The following is a 23970-nucleotide window of genomic DNA, read 5'->3' on the forward strand; positions in this document are numbered from 1 at the left end:
ATGATGGAATATTATGCAACAGTAAGACAAAATGACATCCTGAAGCACATGACAAGATGGATGAGTCTTGAGGACATAATGCTGAGTGAAATAAGCCAGACACAAAAGGATAGATACTGTATGATCCCACTTTTATGAATTGCATAAAGGTATAATCAGAGGCTTATAATACAGAATATAGGGGACTTAGAGATACACAGAAGCTAAAGATGGGTGAAGCGTCAGCTAATGAGGTTGAACTTCAACGTAAGGGAATAGATAGATGTGAAGGTGACTCTCTAGTGGGTCTATAAGTAATATTTCCATGTTGAAGATGAACAAGATTGAAAGGGGTTGTATAGACCTATGATTAACACTAGAAATATGAAAATTAGTTCTTGCAAGAATTACTTCAAAGATACAATTCATGTACAAAGAGTGTTTAAGTCCAGGGTCCAGGGGGGAAACCGCATTGCATGCTATGGGCTATGTTCAAAAGGATAACATCAGCACTACCACAGCAACAGCAGAGGTAAATAATGGGGGGAGGGACAAGTGTTAAGAGGAGGTTTAGATTTCCTATTTGGCAAGGGTGTGTTTATTGGTTTTCTTTCTCTTGGGACCAATGATATTATCTAAAATTTAGAATGTTAATGGACTGTGGACTTTGGGCACTATATTTTATTTGAACAATTAAAACACAGGGACCCCAGAATAAGAAAGAGGTCTTTTAATCCTGTATAGATTACTGTATTGCCCAGATACATCTTAGAGTATATTAAGCAAAAAATCAAAAAGTATTGGTAAAGTCCCTTGACGGATGGGAGAAAGACTATGGAACTATTAAACCTTCCCATCAGGGAATCCCCTGATACTGTGTCAAACTTTAGGGACACCCAAATCAATAGACCATGCCCTCGATCCTGAGGCTTACTTATGTGAAGCTTATATAGGTAGCGGAGAAGCTTAGACTACCTATAGGCATGCCTAAGAGTTACTTTTGAAGGACCTCTGCTGTTGCTCAGATGTGACCTCACTCTCTCTAAGCCCGACTCTGCAAGTGAAATCCTTGCCCTCTTCCCTACATGGGATATGATATCCAGGGATGAAAGTCTCCCTGGTGATGTGGGAGATGACTCCCTGGGATGAATCTGACCCTGGCACCATGGGATCAACAATCCCATCCTGACCAAAATGGGGAAAAGTAGTGTAACTAAAAAAGTATCAGAGGCAGAGAGAGTTCAAATAGAGTTGAGAGGCTACTCTGGAGGTTGCTCTTATGCAAGCTTCAGTTAGACATTGTTACCTATCACAACCTGCCAAACCCCAACCAGAACCAATCCTAAAGAATAACTAGTGCAATATCTAAAATTCCACAAGGGTTCCATGCACTAGAGCAACTTTCAGAAACCTACAACATTCAGATGGGTTCCTGGTCCAGATAAGTCTTGAAACATAGAGGGCCCAGCCTCTCCAGAACATCAGGTAGTTCCATCTCCCTACCCCATATTACTGACAGACCATTCCAATGTGAAAAAGTTAGAATGGCCATAACCCAAACACCCCTAAAGAGAGGGACTGAAAGATCAAAGATGATGGTGAAATTATGCCATGAAGATAGGATTTAACAAATGAATATGAATGCTGAATCATTAAACTGATATCTCTCTTAGTCTCCAGTATCTTAAAGCAGGTAGAAGTAAAAACCTAAAATTGTGGAATTTTAACCCATTTCAAACTCTGAAATATGTTCTACAACTCGTTGTGGTGCTGTGCTTTGAAATTTATTGCTTTTTTGTGTATATATGATATTTTGCACCCAAAAAAGAAGGAAAAAAACTATTGTGATGATAAAAAAAATTAAGCCTTCTAGCCTCCTATATTCTGGAGCAGCTAGAAGGAAAATTGGAGTGGATCATATGGTAGCCCATGACAGACTCTGGGATGTGTCCTCTAACTACTTGTTGAAGAGTGCTATGAAAACTATTGCTTTTTTCTTTCTTTGCTTTGTATATATGTTATATCATACAATAAAAAAGTTTAAAACAAAAGGAAAGAAGCTCAAGAGTAAGGGGGAAAAATCACAGATGTTTTGTGTAGACAGTGTTTTATATTGAGGAATATAGCGGAAAGTACTTGCATTTTCTATGAGACATTGTGGATGTTGTTCACCATAATGCCCTCTATATAAAAATCCAAATTAAAGTTTTCTCTCTGGTCTCAATACCAGGAATAGCTGTTATTCTTGTTTTTCAGATGAAGGAACTAAGGCTTATGGAGGTTAATCAATTTGCTAAAAGCAACTAGTAAGAGGATTGCAGGAAGATGGTGGAAGGGGAAGCTCCAGGAAACGGTGCAGACGCCAAAACACGTTAGTGAACTGGCAGGAGCCCATTTTGGAATTCTGGAATCTAGTGAACACCTGCAGCTCCCAGAGAAGAGCAGGATGAAGAAGCCGCTAAATTTTGGTAAATCCTGTTGAATTTCACCTTCCCTGTAGTAGCTACAACCCCCAACCCACAACCATGTGGCAGGCACCTTGGGTCTCAGTCCACATTCCTGGTGCAACTTGTTGGTGCCAAGGGGAACAAAATGGACCTTGTCCTCCAAAATCTAAGGAGGTGGTCAGATTGCTGATCAATACTTTTGATCACTGAAGGACCAGCAGGGAGGATGACCTCTTTGTTTCAAGCCCTGAAGGCTAAAGCAACTAAGGAGTCTTTAAGAGACAGTACCCAATTTTTTTTCTTTTCCTCATTTGGGAGCGAAAACAGTTTGGAAATATTACAAATGTTTGATGCCAACTAGTAATCCCAGAGTGGGAGAGTTATATTTCCAGAGTGAAACAACAAATACTCAGAATGTCCAGTTACCAACACAACAAAATTATAAAACACACGAAGAAAGGGAATGTATGACCCATTCACAGGAAAGGAAATGAGTCTGAGGGAAAATTGATACATTAGAATTATTAGCTAAAGATGTTAAAATAACATTCTTAAATATGTTCAAAGAGCTAAGGCAAACAACGGACCAAAAAAAATAAAGGAAATTAGGAAAACACTGTCTGAACAAAATAAAGAGAAGGAAATTATAGAAAGGAAACAAACAGAAACTGGAGCTGAAAAGCAAAATAGATGAAATGAAAAACTCACTAGAGGGATTCAGCAGATTTGATCAAGTAAAAGAAAGGATCAGTAAACTTTAAGGTAATAATCATAACATTGAAATTATCACAGTGCAGAGCAAAAAAGAAAACCAAATTGAAGAAGAATGAACAGAAACTGAAGGACCTGTGGGACATCACAAAGTGTGCCAACATACACACCGCGGGAGTTCCAGAAGGAGAAGAGAGAGTGACAAAGGAGCAGAAAAAACTATTCAAATACATAATTGCCAAAAAAAATTCTTAAATCTGATGAAAGCTGTATGTACACATTCAAGAAGCCAATTTCTCATCTGCAACCATGGAGGCCAGAAAACAGTGGTATATTATATTTAAAGTCTTAAAGGAAAAAACATCAAAAATGTATTCTATATCTGAGAAAACAATCTTCCAAGATAAAAAGATAAATTAAGACATTTACAAATAAACAAAAATTCATGGCGCTCATTACCAATAGACTGGCTCTACAAGATATGCTAACAGGAGTCCTATAGGCTGAAATAAAAGGACAGTAGCTTGAAGCCATGAGAAGAAATAAGGAACATTGGTAACAGAAACTAGATAGGTAAATATAAAATCCTGTATGTATTTTGGTCTATATCTGCTTTTTTCCCTACATGATTTAAAAAATCAGTGTATTCCACAATAATTGAAATCTGTGTTAATGAGCACACAATGCATAAAGATGTAATCTGAAATAGTAATAATATAAAGGAGAGGAAACAGATGCATAGGATAGAGTACTTGGATACTACTGAAATTAAAATGGTATTATTCAAACTACATTGCTATTCCTTTAAGATATTAATTGCAATCACAAAAGTAACCACTAAGAAAATAACTTAAAAATATAGAGAAAAGGACAGAAGAATGCAATCAAAATGTTACAATCTGAAAAATCAACTAAATACAAATAACTGCAGTAATGGAGAAAACATGTAAGGCATACAGAAAAGAAATACCTAAAAGTTTAAAGAAAATGCTTCCTTTTCAGTGATTTTCTTAAACGTAAATGGATAAAATACCCCTATTAAATTAATAGATAAAAAAAATTAAAAGATGAGAAATGACAGATTTGATTTTTTAAAAAAAGTGATCCATCTATATATATGGTTTCCATAAGAACCACTTTAGATACTGTGTTAGTTTACCAGGGCTTCTATGAAAAATAACAGGCAATGATTTGGTTTAGATAACAAGAATTTATTATCACATGATTTTGGAGACTAGTAGTCCTGCATCAGGGTTTCAATAAGCCATGCTTTCTCCCAGAGTCCTTAGCTTGATGGTGCTGACTTGCCATAATCGTTGACATACACATCTGCCTCTGTCACAAGGTGATCTGCCTTTTTCTCATTCCTGGCTTCTTCTGACTTCTGACTTCTAGTTCTCTTGCTTGTGTCTCTGGTTAGCTTTTAGGGACTTCAAACATATGGATTAAGGTAGACCCTGTTTCAACTTAGCTTCATCTAAATAGGAAGTTTGAAGATGTGATTCAATGAAGGGATGATATACTGTAGGATTTCAATTTTTTTTTTTTGAGATTTCTTTTGTGACCTAACATGCGATCTATCCTGGAGAATAATCCATATGTAATTTATAAGAACCTACATTCTGTTGTTGTTAGGCGAAGTGTTGTGTATATATCATTATATCTAGTTGAATTATAGTATTGTTCAAGTCTTATATTTCCTTATTTATCTTTACCTACATGTTCTATCAATTATTGAGAGTGGTGTGTTCAAGTCTTCTATACTTGGCCAGATGATTTTTCTATAAGGGCACCACATCCAATCAATGGGGAAAAAATAATCTTGTCAACAAATGGTGCTGAGACAATTGGAAATCCACATACAAAAGCATAAATTTAGACCCTTATATCTCACCATATACAAAAATCATCTCAAAATGAATCAATGCTCTAAATATAAGAGCAAATATATAAAACTCTTAGAAGAAAACATTTGGGAATATATTCAAGAACTTACATTAGGCAATAGAGGAGTCTTAGAGTTTACACCAAAAGCATGAGAAAAAGGAAAAAAATAGACAAATTTTACTTCATCAAAACTTAAAACTTTTCAAAAGTTAGTATCAAGATAGTGAAAATAACATTTGTAGAATGGGATAGAAGATTTAGAAACCACATATCTGATAAGGTTTACAGTCCAGAATATCTAAAGAACACATACAAATAAACAACAAAAGACAAACAACCCAATTAAAAGTGGGCAAAGGATTTAAATATATATTTCTCCAAAAAGATATCCACCTGGTCAATAAGTACATAAAAAGATGCTCACCATCATTCATCATTAAGGAAATGCAAATCAAAACCACAATGGGAGGTATCACCCCATACATGGCTGTCAGGGTATGTGTAATGAGCCCATGGTACGCAGTATCTGGGCAGAAAAATCCAGTATCCAGGACTTGAACCTTTATGCTACATTTTTGAAGATTTTTTAATATTGTGAATCATCAAAAAATATTTTTCATCTACATATAGATTCTGTGTATCTTTAGATTTTAAAAATTACCAGTGTTTTGTCTTGTTAGTTCACATTTTTATCTAGGCAAGGAATATAAGATAGCAAATAAAATTTTAAACCAAAAACATTTATAATGCAATTCTGGTTTTTCTATTACTTTTTGCACCGTACCATAAGAGCATTAGGCTGAAAGAGTTTATTTTGGTGGTCAGACAATAAACTTCCATTCATGTAGCCATTTTAAATATTAAGAAGTAAAATAATGCAAGACGTGTTAATTGCTGTATACAGTAAACAGCTTTTTAAAGAATGTTTATCTCAGCCAGTAGGGAAGTAGTGTAACACAAGTTGGTCTTTCATTATTGCACCTCCTTATTTAGCTAGTAAATGTGTTATTGTGTCTTCTTTTCTGATTGTAATCAATTTTTGAAAATATAGAAAGCTCACTATTCCTTGGAAGTATTCCAGTTTTCGGGATGCCTGCTTTTTTTTTAAAACAGTTGTGGAAAGAATGTAAAATTTTTTAATATATTCTTTGTTAATTGGAAACTTGTACTGAATCACTTCCTTGACATAGGGTGATGGGACTAACAATGTAAACATGTACTTATCGGTGGCTCGAAGTAAGCAATGGAGATAACAAATACCATGCATTTTTTATAGTAAAAATATTTCAAGATTAATAAAATATTCATCTTTAAAACTAGTTAGAATTATTATGCATTTATAACCTTATCAATATGTACAGCTAACAATTCAACAGTGATGCTATTTTGTGGGGACACATGCGGCTCCCGGTTTTCTGTTTTGGAATAGATTGTTACAAGCCTTCTCTTTTTAAAAATATGCCCTAGCACTTAATTTGTAATCAGTGAATCCAAATGCCACGCCATTGGTGCTAATGAGAGTAGAGGGTATGGGAAAGAATAAAAATGCCCTCTCCTGGACATGAGGTGGTTACGTTATACAGACCAGTAATCAGTCGGGGTCAGGGTGAAAGGCACTCAGGCACCGTTGTAAGAATAAACAGATCCCAAGTTGGCTTCTCATTTCTCTCAAATTGAATTTTGGGTTTGTGTATATACAATCATAATCTGGGACTTTACGAGGTAAAATTATTTGAATTTTATTGCTACAAAAAATAATCAGATGCCATCCATAACAGGTTTCATTATATATTTGCATCTACTTAACCAATGTTGAAATATTTACAAATCAGTTTGTCAATTTTTGGTATCTCATTGACTCTTTTTTGCAATAATTGTGAAAAGCATTACTGGTTATATTCTTTACTGAGTGTTCTTTTAATACGAGCTACTAAACTTTAAGTTTTGAAAATAGGTTTTTCTCTGTTGTGGCTTTAGTACTTTAAGAAATTTATTGTTTGCATAATTTTTAATATGCTCATTTAGTATTTTCAAGTGTGTTTCTAGCTTTTGGTATGCCACATGACTAGGGAGAAAACTAAACAATCCATACTTGGATTTTGGAGGAAAAAGAAATGAATTAATGTCAGGCGTTTGAAAAAAAATTCCTTTTAGAGCGCCTTTTGGGAACCAAAGTATTTTACTGTAAGTCTTTAAAAATTGAATTCAGTGCTCTTTAGTCATTTATAAGTGCTGTCCAGATTTTCACAAAGTTACACTTGATTAATACTAATTTTCAAAAGGTATGGTTTCTTATTGACATTAATAAAAAATTTCAAAACTTTCATTGAATGAATGTTTATTGTTAAAAAGAGTAGTTTTATAATTTTTGTGTATATTTTGTAGTCACATGTCTCAGTAGAGGATCATTGTTCAATTTTATTTGGGAATAAAATTTTTGGACTGAAAATTCATAGTAAAATAGGGTTGCTATCTAATGTTAATCCATTGCTTATTTGTATCACAGTTCTATTGTCTGTTTACTTTGCTTAAATCTTGACTAAGAATGATTGAAGTCAATAAATTTGCACAGTACTTTGTTTTGAATCACGAAAAAAAAAACCACAATGAGATACCACTAAACACACACTAGGATGGTTTTTATTTTTAAAAAATTGAAATGAACAATGTTGACAAGGATAGGGAGGAATAGGAACTGTAGTACATTGCTGGTAGGAATGTAAAATGGTGCAGCCACTGTGGAAAATAGTTTGGCTATCCCACAGAATGCTACGTAAGAATTACCATATGACTCGGCAATCTCACTTGTAGGTATGTATGCCAAAGAACTTGAAACAGTGACTCAAACAGACATATGTACACTCATGTTCATAGCAGCATTATCACAACAGCCAAAAGTAGAAACCACCCAAGTACCATCAACAGGTGAATAGATAAGCAAAGCACACATATAATATACACACAATGAAATGTTATTTAGACATGAAAGAAGTGAATTTCTGTACATGGATGAAGGCTAAAAGCATTATGTCACATGAAATACTCCAGACAGGAAAGGAAAAATTTTGTACGATTTCATTTATATGAAGTATTTAGAATAAGAAGATAAATGGAGATAGAAAGCAGAATAGTTGTTCCAGGAACTGGGGAAGAAGAGAATGAGGAATTAATGCTTAATTGGTACAAGTCACTCTTTGGGGTATTGCAAATGTTCTGGAAATAGATAGTAATGAATCTGATACAACATTGTCACTGTTACATTTAAAAATGGTTAAAGTGATGTTAAGTATATATAACAACAACATACATAAACAACTACTAAGTGGCAAGACCAGCATCCTATAAATATCTCTTTTCCTCAGGATTAACACTCAAAACACTGCCTTGGGCCTAAATGATGGAAATGCTTACATTATCTTTCTAAAGCCTCTTCCTATATATAACAATAAATTTTGCCTGACCCTGTGCTTTCATCATGTACAAACTAAGACTAACCATGTAGAAAACTTTAATCCACGTCTCCTCCTTGATGACCTATTGCGCCAGTTTGAAAGGATTATGTAACGTAGATAAACCGTGTTTTAATCCTGACCCATTTTGTGGAGGCGGCCTTTTTTTAATCCCTATTCAGCACTCTAGGTTGAAAACTTGATTAGATTATTTCCACAGAAATGTGACACCAAATTATGGGTATTAACCTTTGATTAGATAGCTATTGGCTCCACCCATTCCAGATGGGTCTTAATTATTTACTGGAATCCTTTAAAAGAGGAAACTTTTGGAAAAAGCTGCAGAGCCCACTCAGCCAAAGACCTTTGGCGGTGAAGAAGGAAGACACCCTGGGGGAGTTTTATGAAACAAGAAGCCTGGAGAGAAAGTTAGCAGATGCTGCCATGTTCACCACATGCCTTTACAGTTCAGAGAGAAACCCTGAACGTCATCAACCTTCTTGAACCAAAGTATCTTTCCCCGGTGCCTTAGATAGGACATTTTTATAGCCTTGCTTTAATTTGGATATTTTCATGGCCTTAGAACTATAAACTAGCAACTTAACAAATCTCCCTTTTTAAAAGCTGTTCCATTTCTGGTATATCGCATTCCAGCAGCTTGCAAACTAGAACAGATTTGGCAAACTCCATAATATACCTCTATCCACACGTGAATGACCAGACGTGAAAACATTCACCCACAAACATATTTCTCCACTTTGATGAGCCATAGTAGAGAAACTGAAGCAGCCCTGAGATGAAATGAAGAGTCTGTGAGAACAGTCCGAGCACCTTAGGTGAGAAACCTCAGGGGTCTCATGGTCCTTGAATCAGCTCTGCGAACTGTGATGCCCATTTCTGCTTGGAGGATTAACAGGGTTTAACAGGACAAGCTCCCCTGAGGGGTCAGCACACCACAGCTCCCTCAGTTCAGCAAGGACCCCAGGGGCCAGGGGAACAAAGCTCAAACCCACGAGAAGCTGACAAGGTTGCCACAACCAAGACAGTCCTTGTCACATGAGTTGCAGCATGTCTGTCTTCTGAGATGTGTTGCTGGGAAGAGCAGGGTCATGCTGGGAGCCAGAGGTTAGGAAAGATACAAGGGTTTGAGGCTGGAGCAGGGAAATGTGTTACTATCCCTCTAGAGATGTGTACTCATTCCTGCTCCTCTTCCTGTTAATCAGCCCAGAAGTTCAGGGATGACACTTGGGGAAGCTGAGCTTTGACTAAGACGTGGACTTGGAACTAATTAGCAGATGTGATGCAGAAGAAAGATCAACTTCTAGAGAAACTGTGAAAGAAAGAAATGCCTCTGGATGTGAGGTGAGCTTCAGTAAGCCAGCGTCTGCTTGGTCACACCAACAGTTTGGCACTTACTCTTTTATCCTAGATAGTTTCAAATATATCATTAAGAAGTCACAAGGTCCAACTGAAACCTCTATTCAGCTTTGAGGTTAGGTCAGTCCAGTTTGACCTCTACATAAACTGATGCTCACAGCACATTTTTTGGAAGAAGTAAAACCTCACCAACAGAAAAGAAAATATTCTATTCCCAGACTCCTACATTGCTTTTCGAATAACTGCTCTTGATTCCAATGTCCAAAACCACTTTCCTTTATCCTAGCTATCTACATGGGTGATCCTCATCTCTCCAACCTGGAACACCTGCTCTCACTGAATGAACACAAATCCACACTCATTTTTTGTATTCCACATTCCCCAGGCAGCTGTTTCATGAGTGACTTATTTTTGAATACTGATCTGCGTTAGACAAGCTGCTTTTCAGATGTGGCATCTCACCTGCTGGAGAGGAGGTAACAGAAGACAAGCGCCATCCTCAGCCTGCAGTCCAGTGCATCACCAGAACTCCACATGCCAGACACACCCCAGCGATGCACTGTGATTTTTCTCACCTGATGGCTGCCTGTCAATCATAGATATTCAACGTTTCTAAAACCTGCGTCTGTACAACACAGAGAGGTCACTTTTCTTACAACAGGAGCAAGGATCAATTTCTGACATGGAAGAAGAAATCCTGTCAATAATGGGGTTAAAATATGCATATAGAAAATTATCCACATCGGGAAAACCATCCTATGCATGATTGTGACAGACAAAACATGTATGATAGTTTTACCAAAACATAAGGATGTGTAGCAAAAGGTTGAGAGCATGGGATTCACAGTGAGGCAGCTTGGGGTTCAAATCCCGATCACTATTCAATTTTTTAATGACCTTGAGCAAATCACTTACATCTAGAAACCTAACTTTCCTAATATGTAAAACAACTATAATAGCAGCGCATACCTTATTATGGGATTTACAGAGATTGTTAGCACGTGCCTGACACAAATGATGGCCATTACTGTTAACCTTAATTATAATTAACTCAAATCATTCCACATATAAACTTATATACCTCCAATAAAATTTTACAAAGTCATGAAATAAACTTTACAAAGTCTGACAATTAGAAAGTAAGAGATAAGATTTTTTTCTATAGAAGTCCATTACTTTCTATTGGTGAATGGTATTCCATTTTAGGGATATATCTTATTTTGTTAATTCATTTATCTGGCCATGGACATTTTAATTGTTTCCAATTTACTATTCTAATAATGCATCTATGAACACTGGCATACATGTCTTGATGAAGTCCATGTTTTCATTTCTCTTGTGTAGGTTCCTAGAAGTATAATTGCTGGGTCTTATGATAAGTCTGTGTTTAACATTTTAAGAAACTGCCAAAATGTTTTCCAAATTATTACAAGCCCACCACAATTGTTTAAGGATTCCAATTTCTCTACATCTTTACCAACACTTGTTAATGTCTATCTATTTTATTATAGCTGTATTAGTGATAATATGTAGCTTTATTGAATAACAGCCTTATTCCAGATAATATATGTTATGGTCAGGTTCATGTGTCAACTTAGCCTGGTGGTGGTGCCTGTTTGTCTGGTTGGGCAAGTGCTGGCCTGTCTGTTGCTATGAGGATATTTCATAGAATTAAATCATGATTACATCGGCTACATCCACAGCTGATTTCTTTTGTAATCAGCCAAAGGAAGTGTCTTCTGCAATGAGTGATGCTTAATCTAATCACTGGGAGCCTTTTAAAGAGGATTCAGAAGAGGCAGGCTCTCTTCCTGCTTTGGCTGGCGAGTCTCTCCTGTGGAATTTGTCCAGACCCTCCATCAGAATCGTCAACTTCACAGCCTACCCTACAGATTTTGGGTTCTGCATTCCCACAGTTATGTGAGACACTTTTATAAACTTTGTATTTATGAATATTTCCTGTTGATTCTGTTTCTCTAGAGAACCCTAACACTAATACAATACACTAAGCCCTGACTAGAGAACAAGAAATGCAAAGTCTTTATGTCTGTGTACCAGCCCCTGTGCTGAGTAATTTCCATGTGTTTCCTCATCTAATACTCGGAGAGCATTTTGAGTTAGAAATAGCTGTCCCTATTTTACCAATAAAGAAACTGAATCTAAGAGAGTTGATGTCACTCCCTAAGGTTACAAAGCTTGTAAGGGCTGGAAGAATATTGGGCCCGAGTTTGACATACCGCAGACTCTGAGAATATAAGCCTTGTCCACTGTGGAAGGCACAGGAGCCCGTGTGCCCTTGGAAGAAAAGTGGCCACTATTAAAAGAGAATTCAAGAAATATTTTTTATAAGATTCAACCAGACACTTCCGGAGAAGATGGCGGCTTAGTAAGACGCGCGGGTCTTAGTTCCTCCTCCAGAAAAGCAACTAAAGAAACAGAAACAATACGAAACAGCTCCCGGAGTCACCACAGAGACCAAAAAGACAGCGTACCCCATTCTGGAACAGCTGAACGGGCAGGGAGAATCTGCTGCGGTGAGATACCCGAGGGGCGCGCGTTTTCCCGGCCGGGGCGGCTGGCGACTGGGGTCCCCTCCACGCACGTGGCTCCCCGGTCTGACTGGGAACGTTGGATAGCGGGGCCCTCCCGTCACACTTGGCATTTCGGGCCAGCTGGGCAATTAGGACCAGCACTCTCCCAAGCCGCGGCGGCCAGCGACCCCCGCCTCTACGCGCGGTTTCCCGGGCCGACTGCCGTGCAGACAGACGAGCGCCACGAGCACCACCTACTGGGCAGGAAAAGAAAAACAGAGCCCAGAGATTTCACAGAAAAAGCTTTCAACCAGCTGGGTCCCACACCCAGGGAAATCTGATCAAATGCCCAGACACCAGCAGAAAATAATGGATGACGCTCGGAAAATTGAAGATATGGCCCAGTCAAAGGAACAAACCAATAGTTCAAATGAGATACAGGAGCTGAGACAACTAATGCTGAATATACGAACAGAAATGGAAAAACTCTTCAAAAACCAAATCAATAAATTGAGGGAGGACATGAAGAAGACATGGGCTGAACAAAAAGAAGAAATAGAAAATCTGAAAAAACAAATCACAGAACTTATGGGAGTGAAGGACAAAGAAGAAAAAATGGAAAAAACAATGGATACCTACAATGGTAGATCTAAAGAGACAGAAGCTACAATTAGTGAACTGGAGGATGGAACATCTGAATTCCAAAAAGAAAAGAAACTATAGGGAAAAGAATGGAAAAACTTGAGCAGGGGATCAGGGAACTGAATGACAATATGAAGCGCACAAATATACGTGTTGTGGGTGTCCCAGAAGGAGAAGAGAAGGGAAAAGGAGCAGAAAAACTAATGGAAGAAATTATCACTGAAAATTTCCCAACTCTTATGAAAGACCTAAAATTACAGATCCAAGAAGTGCAGCGCACCCCAAAGAGAATAGACCCAAATAGGCGTTCTCCAAGACACTTACTAGTTAGAATGTCAGAGGTCAAAGAGAAAGAGAGGATCTTGAAAGCAGCAAGAGAAAAACAATCTGTCACATACAAGGGAAACCCAATAAGACTATGTGTAGATTTCTCAGCAGAAACCATGGAAGCTAGAAGACAGTGGGATGATATATTTAAATTACTAAAAGAGAAAAACTGCCAACCAAGACTCCTATATCCAGCAAAATTGTCCTTCAAAAATGAAGGAGAAATTAAAACATTTATAGACAAAAAGTCACTGAGAGAATTTGTGACCAAGAGACCAGCTCTGCAAGAAATACTAAAGGGAGCACTAGAGTCAGATACGAAAAGACAGAAGAGAGAGGTATGGAGTAAAGTGTAGAAAGAAGGAAAATCAGATATGATATATATAATACAAAAGCCAAAATGGTAGAGGAAAATATTATCCAAACAGTAATAATACTAAAAGTTAATGGACTGAATTTCCCAATCAAAAGACATAGAATGGCAGAATGGATTACGACCCAGCAATACCACTGCTAGGTATCTACTCAAAGGACTTAAGGGCAAAGACACAGACGGACATTTGCACACCAGTGTTTATAGCAGCATTATCTACAATTGCAAAGAGATGGAAACAGCCAAAATGTTCATCAACAGACGAGTGGCTAAACAAACTGTGGTGTATACCTACGATGGAATATTATGCAGCTTTAAGACAGACTAAACTTATGAAGCATGTAATAACATGGATGGACCTAGAGAACATTATGCTGAGTGAGTCTAGCCCAAAACTAAAGGACAAATACTGTAAGGTCCCACTGATGTGAACCAACATTCGAGAATCAGCTTGGAATATATCATTGGTAACAGAGACCAGCAGGAGTTAGAAACAGGGTAAGATAATGGGTAATTGGAGCTGAAGGGATACAGACTGTGCAACAGGACTAGATACAAAAACTCAAAAATGGACAGCACAATAATACCTAAGTGTAATGTAACTAGGTTGGAACACTGAATGAAGCTGCACCTGAAATATGGTTTTTTGTTTGTTTGTTTGTGTGTTTGTATCTTTTGTTTTTGTTTTTTTCTTTTTCCTTTTTATATATATATATATTATTAGTATTATTATTTTAATTCTCTTCTCTATATTAACATTCTATATCTTTTTCTGCTGTTTTGGTAGTTCTTTTCCTAAATCGATGCAAATGTACTAAGAAATGATGATCATACATCTATGTGATGATACTAAGAATTACTGAGTGCATTTGTAGAATGGAATGATTTCTAAATGTTGTGTTAATTTCTTTTCTTTTTTTTGATTAATAAAAAAATTAAAAAAAAAAAAAAGATTCAACCAGAAAACCCAAATATGAATAGATCTAAGACACATATATGAATTAGACACACACAAACACTCACAGGTACACAAATTTAACTTGCTGATTTAGGAATTCTTGCCGCCTGTGACAGCACAGTAACTCTGTTATTCAATTACCCACAAGTTATATAAACACAACACACAATAATGCACACAAATATTGGAACACAGCACACAAGAATCAACACAACAACGCATAAATACAAATACTGGAACAGACGCAGAACAAATATAAAATACCCAGAAACACATGCAAATTACATAACAGATATCTATAACATCCTCATGTCTAGACATACACGAGGCAACATATGTGAAAGAATAAATTATCACATGCATCACACACAAATCATACACGGAACCCAACAATTGCATACATGTGTCGTTTCACATTTAGGCAACAAACAACACACTTGGCCTTGCACACACACCCTCATCAGGTGAGGGCTTCCAGACCTCTACACAGCACAGAAGACGGTCAGTGTGTGACTCACTTAGCCCCAATCATCAGAGAAACCATCACACAGTCAGTACCCAAAAATAAATGAATGGCAAGTACACAAACGCCATCAACAAATACACACATCTCACATACATGAAAATGTATCTCATAGGAAAGAGATTTCACAAACCCACATCACCAAGTAGAGATTTCAAGCCTTCTCTCATATGCTTGTTACAGAAGAGATCAGAAAACTTGTGTTCCACTTGGGCAGCACATCAGTTTTCCTCCAGTTTCCTCCTAGCTGTGATGTCAAGCCTGAGGGTGAAAAAGTGGGAATTATTGAAAGATCACAGGCCAAGGGATCAATGACATTGATTAAAAGGCTTCACTCATGCACATAGTGGTACACTTCCCGAAGTGGGGCTTATTTGGAGCTTTATGTGCTATGTCAAAGGGGGGAGGGAAACAAGGCTATGAGTCAGTTACATATCGGAGGCACCACTGCGTAAGTGCACATACACACACACACACAGAAATAACAAAGAAAATATGCATATACCTATATTATACTTGCACCACAAAAACACACAGATCCATCATATATATATATATATATATATACACATATGCAAATTTATCATCATATAGTTATACCTTGGTAAATGATAAATTTCCAGCTCACTTTGAACTGTCCCACTTCTTGGTGAACTCAAACACCTTCAGACCACTCTGCTGAGTCTCTGCATCTGTTGACACCAGGAGCAAAAGAATAAGTGAAATATGGCGAGCTCACTAGATATGACCTTGACTCCACATTAATGAGCAGTAGTTACCTTTTTACCAACCATGAGGACTCAGAGAAAGTCCTTAAGCTCCTGGCCAAATAAACACTGTAGTAGGCTAATTGCCTCCAAATGCCCCCAGACCTTGGCCAGGAGCCTGGGCAGGGACTGCAGAGACTGGACTAGTAGAGTCACCACAGCAGTTGTCTCAATTATTAAGGACAACCAGCTTCTCTCTGCCTGCTCAGAGTCCCCAGTGTAAGGAGGGCTCAGGCATCATCTGATTTTGATATAGGCCATGCACTGGGTCAGAAAAATCTGGAATTGGGTCTGGACAATGTCACTCACTATCTATTGGCCCAGAGCAAGAAAGTAACTTCTCTCAGCCTTGTTTCCTTAGCCAAAAAGTGTAGACAATAACATCATTGCCATCTATGAGGCTATACTTAAAATTATACGAGGTTTTGCCTACTAAAGCACAATAAAATTAATTTTGATCATAATAATCTTTCAGTCAGACACATAATGTGATTATAAGCCTCCTGGAATGTGGTGGAGTGTGGTGGATTGAATGCACCCCTGCTCCATGGGACAAGATAGGGGATAGGGAGAGAATGACCAAGACAGCATCCCAGTTGGGTGAGGGATCATACAGTACTCTCCAAGGTTTTGGGGGGAGGAGGGGGGAAGGGGGAGGAGGGGATAAGGATGTGGAGAGTAGGGTGGGTCCAATCGGCTGTGATCCCCACTAGGGGCCCAACAACCGCGCATGGGGAGATGCAAATCAAAGGGAACTGACCATCCCTCCGCTCCAGCCTGCCCCAGCTGCTGCCTGGGGAAACGTCCCCGAGTGCGCCCTCAGCCAGCAGCGCCCGTGGGGAGCCCAGAGGCAGGCCTGGTCGTCAACTGCCAAAATCCATAGCCCTCGGGCGCTGGGAACGATCGCCCAGCCGGATGCCGCGGATGTGGATCCCGTCGCGCACGGTGTATGGCGGGTCCACCGGGCACCAGGCGTTGCAGGTCTACTGCTCTCCCAAGCGCTTCCGACGGCTCCCCTATCCCGAGTGCTGGGTCAGCGATCCCGCTAAACCTAGATCTTCCCAGCCGCTGAGCTCGAGGAGGGGCGGGCCTGAGGGGAGGCGATGCATAGGAGCGCCACCTGGTGGTGGGAAGCAGTAAGTACAGGCTTTCAAAGTCCCTTGCCGCCTAGCGCTTTTTTTCTTTTTTATTTTTCTCTTTTTCTAAATATACTTTTTTCTATATATATTTTATTAGTAGTATGAGTATTATTTTTATTTTTTATTTATACACTTTATATATTCATATTTTATTGATCTTTTATTTTTTGTTTTTTATTCGTTTTATTTTCTTTTGATTTATTTTTCTTTCCTTTTCTTTCCCCTCTCTGGACACCAGTCTCAGTGCATTCCCAATTTATCTTGGGTGTCCCCTTCTGACATTAGGCCTACTGCTATTGAGGTGTGGTTCTTTTTAATATTTTTATTACATTTTAATTTTATTATTATTTTTATGGAGGAGCTTGGGCCAAGAATCGAGTCTGGGTCTCCCACCGGGCGACTCTCAAGTAGAACCTATACCCCCTACATAAAGTCTGGGCCTTGATTTGTCCGGGAATTACTGATAAACTAAGTGCAAAAGGAAAATTTCACTACAAAAACCAATACACACAAAACTTTAGACAAGTGAAGGAATCCAAATTGTAAACTAACCTTACTAAGAAAATCAAATGTCCCAAACACAACAGAAAATCACAATGCATGTGAAGAGCCAAGCAGAAACAGCCCAGCCAGACAACCAAATCAAAATCAAAACTTTAGAAACAGCACGGAATATGGAACAACTACACAAGGATATTTATAAGAAATAAAGGCTATCAGGAAAACATAAGAAGAGCATAAAGAAGAATTTGGAAGATTAAATAGAAAACTGGCAGATCTCATAGAGATAAAAGATACAGTAGACCAAGTCAGAAATAAGCTAGAGACATAAGACAGCAGATTCAAAGAAGCAGAAGGAAGAATAAATGAGCTGGAACAGAACAATTGAACCAGAGTGCACAAAAGAATAAATGGCAAGAAAGATGGAAAAAACAGAACTGAGTCCTAAGGAAATGATGCACAGAAAGAGGCACACAAATGTAGGAATCATCGGGTGTCCCAAAAGGAGAAGAGAAGAGGAAAGGCCTGGGAGAGTTAGTTGCAGAGATAATTGGGGAAAACTTTCCAACCCTTATAAAAGACATGAAAACACAAATCACAGAGGCCAACAACCTCCAAATAGAATAAAACCAAATACGACCACTCCAAGGTACATACTAATCAAACCACCAAAGGTTGAAGAGAAACAGAAAGTCCCAAAAGCACGAGAAAAGAAATGTGTGCTACATACAAGGGGAAACATGTGAGACTGAGTTTGGACTACTCAACAGGCACCATGGAAGCAAAAAGGCAGTGGTAGGATTTATTTACGATCCTGAATGAGAAAGACTTCCAGCCAAGAATTCTTGATCCTGTCCTTCAAAACTGAGGGAGGGATTAAAATCTTCACAGACAAACAAAGACTGAGAGAACTAGTCAACAAAAGACCTTCCCTACAAGAAATACTAAAGCGAGTCCTGTCAGCTGAAAAAAACCGACCAGAAAGGGAGGTCCGGAGGAGGGCACAGAATTGAAGAGTATCAGTATTGGTAACTTAAAGGATAAAAAGTGAAGGAGGGAAGAGAATACATATATATGACTAATAAAAATTAAAGGATAAGATGATAGAGTCAAGAACTGCTTTTACAGTAATAATTTGGAATGTTAAGAGACTAAACTCATCAATTAAAAGATACAGATTGGAAGAATGGATTAAAAAATAAAATCCATCTATATGCTGTTTATATAGACCCAAGGGGATGCATCTTAGACCCAAGGACACAGTCAGATTGAAAGTGAAAGGATGGGAAAAGATGTTCTGTGCAAGCTGTAACCAAAAGAAAGCAGGAACAACTCTACTAATATCAGATAAAATGAACTTTAAATGTAAAGACAACATAAGAGACAAAGAACAACACTACATATTGATAAATGATAATTCCCCTAGCAGATATAACAATCATAAATAGTTTATGCTCTTAATCAAGGTGCTCCAAAATAAATGAGACAAACATTGCAAAACTGAAGGGAGCTGTAGACGTTTCAATAATAATATGGGACACTTCACTATAGCTAGAACAACCCAACAGAAGCTCAATAAGGAAATAGAGAAGCTAAACAAAGTGATAAACAAATTAGACTTAATAGACATATATAGATTGTTCCACTTCAAAACACCAGGAAATACATTCTTTTCTAGTGTACATAGGAGATTCTCCAGGATAGATAATATGCTGGGACATACAATGAGTCTTTACAAACGTAATAAGATTGAAATTATCCAAAGCACTTTCTCTGACCACAATGGAATGGAGCTGGAAACTAACAATCACCAATGAACCAGAATTTTCACAACTATGTGGAGATTAACCAACATACACTTAAATAATCACTGGGTCAAAAAAGAAATTGCTGGAGAGATTGTGTAAATGTATGGAGATGAATGATAATGAGAAAACAACATATCAGAACTTACAGGATGAAGCAAAGGCAGTGCTGAGGGGGAAATTTATTGCTATAAATGCCCATATTTAAAAACAAGAATGAGCAAAAATTGAGGACTTAATTGCACACTTGGAGAATTTAGAGAAAGAACAGCATACTAACACCAAAGCAAATAAAAGAAGACAAATTAGATTAAAGCAGAAATAAACAAAATGGAGAACAATAAAACAATAGAAAAAATCAACAGAACAAAAATTCGTTCTTCAAGAAAATCAATAAAATTGATGGGCTCCTAGCTAGACTAACAAAGAAGAAAGGAGAGAGGACATAATTAAACGAAATGAGAAATGAGATGGGGGAAAAAATCCAACACAGAACAAAGCAAAGCCCAAAGGCGGAAAGAATTTGGAAGAAGGAGGTGGGGTCTGCAGAAGGAAAAGAGAGGAGGGAGAAATAGATTGAGGAATATATTGGAGGTGGTGGGCATGAGGAAAGAATACAAGAGCAAGTAAGCATCTGGAAGGAATAATTTGAGTAACTGGATCCAGCTATGCCTGAAGCCTGATGCACTCCAGGACTTTTCTGTTATGGGAGCCAGCAATTCACTTTGATACCTTCAGCAGCCACTGTTTAAAGATACAGACAGAATTTTAAGATGGCCCCCAAGATTCCACAGGCCCTATAAACACACCTTCACCTATTTATTCTGCCTATTTATTCTGTCAAGCATGAATCAAGACAGTACTGTGAAAGAATTTTTCAGATGTAATCAAGATCCCAAATCATATGACCACTCAGGCGATCTAGGTGGGCCTGACCTAATCACCCAAGGCCTTTAGAAGCAGAGTGTTTTCTATGGCAGGTGGCAGAAGAGCAAATCAGAGAGACATGCTCCTGTTGAGCCGGAATAAAGCAAACATTCATGTTTGCAAAAAGCCTATAAGGGCCATGTGGCAAGGAAGTGCAGTGACCTCTAGTTGCTGAGAACCATCCCTAGTTGCCAGCAAGCAGGAAAATGGAACCTCAGTCCTAAGACCAAAAGGAAATGAATTTGGCCAACAATCAGTGCACTTGGAAGAGGACCCCAAACACCAGACGCAAACCATGGTTCTGTCTGAAATCATGATCTTGTCCTGGATTGGGCTACTCACCTGGGCATCTCTGCCTTGTCATAAGAACATACCCGGGCTAACTTAATGGGAAAGATATGAGAGAAAATTGGACCAGAATGGCATACTCTGCTACAATTGACCCTGGAGGCACAAGACCTCAGCTAAAAGCCATCCATCTGCTTACCAGACATGTGGGCAACCCAGCTAAGACCACTCAAGCTAAAGCACTGATCCACAGAATCATGAGCTAAATAAATGTTTCTACGTGTTATTTTTCACATAAAAGAAGGGGAAAAAAGAGTCGGTTGTGATGATAAAAAAAATATATTTAAGCCTTCTACCCTCCTATATTCTGGAGCAGCTAGAATGAAAAATCTGAGAGGATCATATGGTAGCCCATGACAAACTCTGGGATCTGTCCTGTAACTACTTGTTGAAAAGTGCTTTGAAAACTATTGCTTTTCATTTCTTTGTTTGTATATATGTTATACTATGCAATAATGAAGTTGAAAAAACAGCATGGTACTGGCACAAAGATAGAAGTATTTACCATTGGAACTGAATTTTGAGAGTGTGGCGATAGACCAGAAAATCTATGGACAACTGATCTTCGATAAGGCTCCCAAATCCACTGAACTGAGAGAGAGAAGTCTTTTCAATAAACAGGCATGGGAGAATTGGATATCAATAGCAAAAGAATGAAAGAGGACCCCTTCCTTACACCTTATGTAAAAATTAATGGAAAATGGATTAAAGACCTAAATATAAGAACCAGTACTTTAAAACTTCTAGAAGAAAATGCAGAGAAACATCTTCAAGATCTAGTAATAGGAGGTAACTTAAACTTTACACCTAAAGCACAAGCAGCAAAAGTAAAAAAATAGACAAGGTGCATGGGTTGTTCAGTGGTTAGAATGCCTGCCTTTCATGCAGGAGACCTGGGTTCAATTCCTGGACCATGCAGAAAAAAATAAACAAATGGAAATGCCTTAAGACCAAGAGCTTCTGTGCCTCAAAGGGCTTTGCAAAAGGTGAAGAGGCAGGCAACTCAGTGGGAGAAAATATTTGGAAACCACATATTGGATAAAAGCTTGATATCCTGTGTGCATAAACAAATTATATAGCTCAACAACAAAAAACAAACAACCCAATTATAAAATGGGGAAAGGATATGAATCGACACTTTTCTGAAGAGCAAATCCAGAAGGCTAAAAAGCACATGAAGAGATCTCAATTTCATTAACTATAAGGGAAATGTAGATGAAGACTACAGTGAGATGTCACCTCACACTGCTATTAAACAGAAAACTTCAAATGTTAGAGAGAATGTGGAGAAATTGGAACACTTATTCCCTATTAGTAGGAATGTATAAAGGTGCGGCTACTATGGAAAACAGTTTGGCAACTTCTCAGAAATTTAATATTGAGTTGCCCTATGACGCAGTAATACCACTACTCTGTATATACCCAGAAGAGCTGAAAGCAGTGACACGAACAGACATTTGCACACTGATGTTCATAGCAACACTATTCACAATTGCCAAAAGATGAAAACAATACAAGAGCCTATCAACAGACGAGTGGATAAGCAAAATGTGGTATATACATAAGATAGGATATTATGCAGCAGTAAGCCGAAATGGTGTCCTGCATCATAGCACAACCTGGATGAATCTTGAGAACATGATGCTGACTGAACTACATCAGATACGAAAGGGCAGATACTGTGTGATTCCACTGTTATGATTCTGGTAAGGTAATCTCAGAAGTTACACTGTAGAATATAGTAGACCTAGAGGGACACAAAACCTAGAGATGAGGGAGAAGCTACCCCATGAATTTGAACCTACATGCGAGGGAGAAGATAGAAGTGATGGTAACTAATCAGTGGGGTTATAAGTAATGTTGCCATATTGAAGATGAGTATGATTGAAAGGGGATTATAGTACCATGTATCCCACTGATTCAGTTTATAGTCATAAATAAGTTCTTGTATGAACTATTTCAAAGATTTGATATGGGACAAAGGGTCAATAGTAGAGCGGTATGGGAGAAAACTAAAAATAAATGCCCTGACCAACACTCAACAGGAAGACATCAACAACACCACAACACTACCAGGGGCAACTAATTAGGAGGGGAGGGACAAGTAATAAGGGGTAGATTTGATTTGATAATTGGTGACACTGGGTTTGCCCATTCTTTGTCATTATAGACCAATGAAAATGTCTAAAATTGAGAGTATTGCTGATTGTACAACCAAGTGACGATACTGGAAGACATGGTTTATTTTGGACATTATCCCAATAGATGGAAGGAGCCAAAGGATAAAATGACTGAGAAACACAATGGCGAACAGTGATTCATTTATATGATGGAATATGGTGTGACTACAAAAAGGAAGGACATCAAGAGGTGCACTGATTAAACCTTGGGGACAATGTGTTGTACAAAATAAGCCAGAAACCAAAGAACAAATGTGCTAAGGTCTCTTTCAGAAAACACTTATAAGAAAATTGGAGCCTAGATTGTAAGCACTTATAGCAGCCACACTTAGTCTGAAGTTGTAAGTGTATTTCTACATTCTGAGACCCTGACTATATGTGTATCACCTGGTATTTCCCTGGATCTTTGAGTAACTCTGTGACACCTAAGACCCAGAAATGGAGTGCTACAGGCCTGAATGTTAGCCTAGCTATATATGATAAAAGTTAAAGTAACTGAAAAAGAGATCAGGCCTCAATAAGAACAAAACAAAGCCAATCTGGCTTGGTCTAAAGTAAATAAGAATATAGTATATGTACTCTAGTCCTTTCATCTACTATTTGAGACCAAAGGCAGAGAGGTTTGCTATGTCTAGAACCTAAGTTTTCTGTAACACATAATCTAGATTCAACCTGTCTGGATAGCTCATTTGAACAACCCAAACTCCTGGAGTCCAGAAAAAGAATGAGGCCTTCTAGTTCTGTATAGCTTAATGCAATGCTAGGATACATCTCAGACTATGGTGGGCTGATAATTTAAAAGTTGTGGTAGAAGAGGGAGAGGTAGCTACCGCAGGGTCAGCGGTTTGGAAGGCAACATACAAAGGGGCCTCCGAGGGGTGATGCCGTGACTGCTGAGGCAGGCCCAGGAGCCCAGTGGGTCCCAGTCCTCAGCCCCTCCCTCTGAGCCCGCGCTTTCAAACACCACCTCTTCTCTGGCCGATCTGCAATCACCAAGGCGACCTCCTGTCCCTTCATCCTTTCCCTGTCCCTTCCCCACCCCGTTTCTGCCCCAGGAACCGCTGCCACCCACCTCTCATGATAGCTCTAAAGAGAATCC

The 23970-nt window shown here is 38.3% G+C and overlaps 1 long non-coding RNA gene across 4 annotated transcripts in view; it reads right to left on the reverse strand.

The window, feature by feature from the left end:
* The window catches only part of LOC143659661 (uncharacterized), a 224843-nt gene extending 207794 nt beyond the window's left edge, over positions 1-17049 (reverse strand). For all 4 annotated transcript variants that reach the window (XR_013163630.1, XR_013163634.1, XR_013163635.1 and 1 more), the window contains exons 1-3: positions 16732-17049; positions 15805-15896; positions 15342-15465 (exon numbers count right to left, since the gene is read on the reverse strand). This is a non-coding gene — a long non-coding RNA (uncharacterized LOC143659661). The remainder of the gene's footprint in view (positions 1-15341; positions 15466-15804; positions 15897-16731) is intronic.
* Positions 17050-23970: the final 6921 nt, after the last annotated feature.

Source organism: Tamandua tetradactyla, chromosome 2 (assembly GCF_023851605.1).
Source record: "Tamandua tetradactyla isolate mTamTet1 chromosome 2, mTamTet1.pri, whole genome shotgun sequence".
NCBI lineage: Eukaryota > Metazoa > Chordata > Mammalia > Pilosa > Myrmecophagidae > Tamandua > Tamandua tetradactyla.